Below are 2,947 nucleotides of genomic sequence, written 5' to 3'. Positions count from 1 at the left end.
GTAAGGAGCAGTCTAACTTGAGTGTGATTCTAAGCCTTGTGTATTTTTTGTTCGTCTGCTGCTGCTGCCACTTATTACAACCAATGTGGGGAAAGAAGGACTTAAGTGTCTATAGTTTATAAAACTATTTATCTATTTTGGAGTATTTGAAATAAATGGATATTGGCCCTAACAAGCAGACTTGGGGATCTCCAAATTTATAACATTGACTCCTTTATTAGTATAGTTAACTCAGGAGTGGAAGATAATTACTACAAATATCAGAATTATTTTGCTTTAAGGGACTTTTGAAACTGTGCAGTGATGTTCAAACCTTTTCTGAGCCTTGGAACCCCTCCCCCTTTTCCAAATGGACTACTACTCAGAACCCCCAAATGTAAATAAAGCATGGGCCACCAAGCATAGTTGGGGGTATCGGGGAAGATTTCCCTGAAGGGCTGTTTGAGCTGAGATCTGAAGGATGGAGAGACATTAGGTTGCTTGGGGGCTAAGATGGAGGGTGCTGAGTGTTGCAAAAGGACCAGCACCCTGAGGTCAGAGAGAGCCTGGGGCACTAGCGGTGTGAACAGAGGCTATTGTCTCTGTGGAGAGACTAGAGCAAGGTAAGGCTGGTTAGCCGGTGCCAGACCATGGAGGGAGGAGCTTGTAGGAGCTTGTAGGCCCTGGCGGGGACCATAGTCATTATTCTGGGTGAAATGGGAGGCTGTTGAAGGTTATAGGCAAGGTTTGCGCTCAGGATTTTTGAAGGGCTTGCTCTGCCACCTGTCAGTCCATTTGAGGTGATCCTCTCTCTGGAGCCAGGGACACGGTCCCATGTGCGATAGTAATGACTCCTCCTTGTGGCATATGCAGCCAAGTAACGAGCAATTCCTAGCATGTCAGGGTCCCGTGATGGGCCTGCAAGGACAATAACATTGAAAAACAGCAGAGAAAAAAAATTGCCCTTTACCCTTAGTGAACTAAGGATAAAGGAACCGTAAGGGAATATAGTCAACCATTACTCCCCTGGGGCTAATGACCCCAAAGTTCTCGGCTTCTCAGGCCAGCTTTTTGTTCTCTCCTCTTGGCATTTCGTAGCCTGGGAGCACCTGCTCCAGGAAATAGGAAGAAGAATGGAGTTCAAACTCAAAGTGGATATTTGCTTTATTTTTTTTGAACAATCCTGGTAAAATGCTTATAGGGACAGAAGTTTGAAATTGTCCAGAAGAATGTTTTTTCGATTTCTTTGTTAATGTTGTCTCTCTCCTTGAGGCTGAGCTTCTGAGAAGAATTCATCCAGGGAATTCAAATCCGTTCTCATTTGGGAGTAGGGAGTGAGGTTGGCCGTGGCAAGAGGAGGATGGATTTGTGGGAGGATCTCACTGCCATGAAGGTTTCTGTTCTAATTCTTCTCCAGATAAATAGCTGTGACATGGGGGTGAATCACTGAACTTTTATAAGACCGATTCCTTGTCTGTAATAAGAAGGAATGTGGATTCAGGGACTTCTCTCAAGTTGTGTTCAACTCTTCCTACTTGTTCCTTCTTCTTCCTCTTAAATGCTATGTGAAAAATAATTATTTTAAAAATTAATGTCCATTGTTAGGTTTTGTCTTCATGACTTCAGACTCCTTGAAAGAATATTCTGTTTGTTGTAATACTGTGGATAGGATTCATTGACTTGTTTTATAGTCAGTGCAGGAGAGGAGTGGATGGTTTTAGAAATGTGTCCCTAAATTGATGACATTATAATAAGCAGATCAAATGTTGTAGCCGTTTGTTCTTGATTAGGGAATCGTTTAGACCTCCAAACTTGGGCAGAACATATTGTGTTCTTTGTGTTCCACTGTGCAGATTGCCTGTTTTTCTTTGGAATTCTGTGCCGTTTCATGGCTTCTTTCCCCTTGATATCATGACACATGACTGATGATGTCAAAGAACCTTCTGGATTTTCTTGTTTTCTTCTGTTGGCCTTTAAGTACATGAAATAACATCACATTTTTCCTTTGAAGAGTTCCTTATTTTAAGAACTCACTAAGGAGTTCTTGTTCACATTCTTGAAAATGCTTTTCTCAAGAATCCATGTTTCCTTCTTTAACAGAAATCAGAAAATCATTGCTTTAAAGTCTAGAGTTTGGTTTCATTCATTCCTATAACTTTCTCTTGTTTTTGCTTAAGAAACGGTGCCACATGAATGAAGCCTGAACAGTTCGAAAACTCCTGCAGCCAGAAAACTGCATTGCAGTGTTTTACTCCTAAGCCAGCTGGAATTCGAATAGATTGGCTTGCTGGTAGCCCTCTTAGTTTCTTTTTTTCTTTTCTTCTCTCTCTTTTTTTTTCCTGCTTGAGTATTCAACTTTTCTGGCCTTCCTTAACTTGCTAGTTGTTATGTGCTGGCTTGTAATGCTATACAGAATGGTAAAAGAATTGTTGGTAAATTCTCCCAAGTTTCCTAGATCTTGCTTGATGAGTCTGCTTATCTCATAGTCTGTGCATGTTATAAGCATCACCATTATTTGCTCAGCAGAGTGAAACAGAAAAGCATTAGGAAGGGTCTGTACAGAGCTTCTGCTACTTGTGTGGCATTGTCTAAGAGAAGCTGGTGGTTTGAGAAACCATAACTAACCCATGAGCACTTGATTGGATCTTGAGCACACAGTGAACTAAGGACAGACTATACGTGTGAAGTTTGATTTCAGCCATAGGCTTAATTGTGTGGAGTTCAGCCACCAAATATGTTCATATGGGTATCATATAACTTTTGGAACTTGAATACTTCCTACATTAACTCCAGGTTTCATCCCATTCCAACCTTTTGATGCTCTTAAGAAGCAAAAAAAAAAAAAAAAAGGTCACTGAAAACCATTACTCCGAATTTGAGGAAAGATCCTGGTGCCTTACTTCCCTTTTCTTAGAAAAGTTAACTACAAGTTTGGTGTAAGAACTTTTACATGGAGATGGATAAGAAA

General features: G+C 40.8%; 1 protein-coding gene across 16 annotated transcripts in view; it reads left to right on the top strand.

Moving 5' to 3' along the window:
* The window catches only part of BNC2 (basonuclin zinc finger protein 2), a 430,833-nt gene that overhangs the window by 40,875 nt on the left and 387,011 nt on the right, over positions 1 to 2,947 (top strand). The window lies entirely within an intron of this gene.

The sequence above is a fragment of the Balaenoptera physalus genome, assembly GCF_965194825.1.
Source record: "Balaenoptera physalus genome assembly, chromosome: 7".
NCBI classification, from domain to species: Eukaryota; Metazoa; Chordata; class Mammalia; order Artiodactyla; family Balaenopteridae; genus Balaenoptera; species Balaenoptera physalus.
The sequence above is the reverse complement of the archived record's forward strand: the minus strand, read 5'-3'. Positions and strand labels throughout refer to the sequence as shown.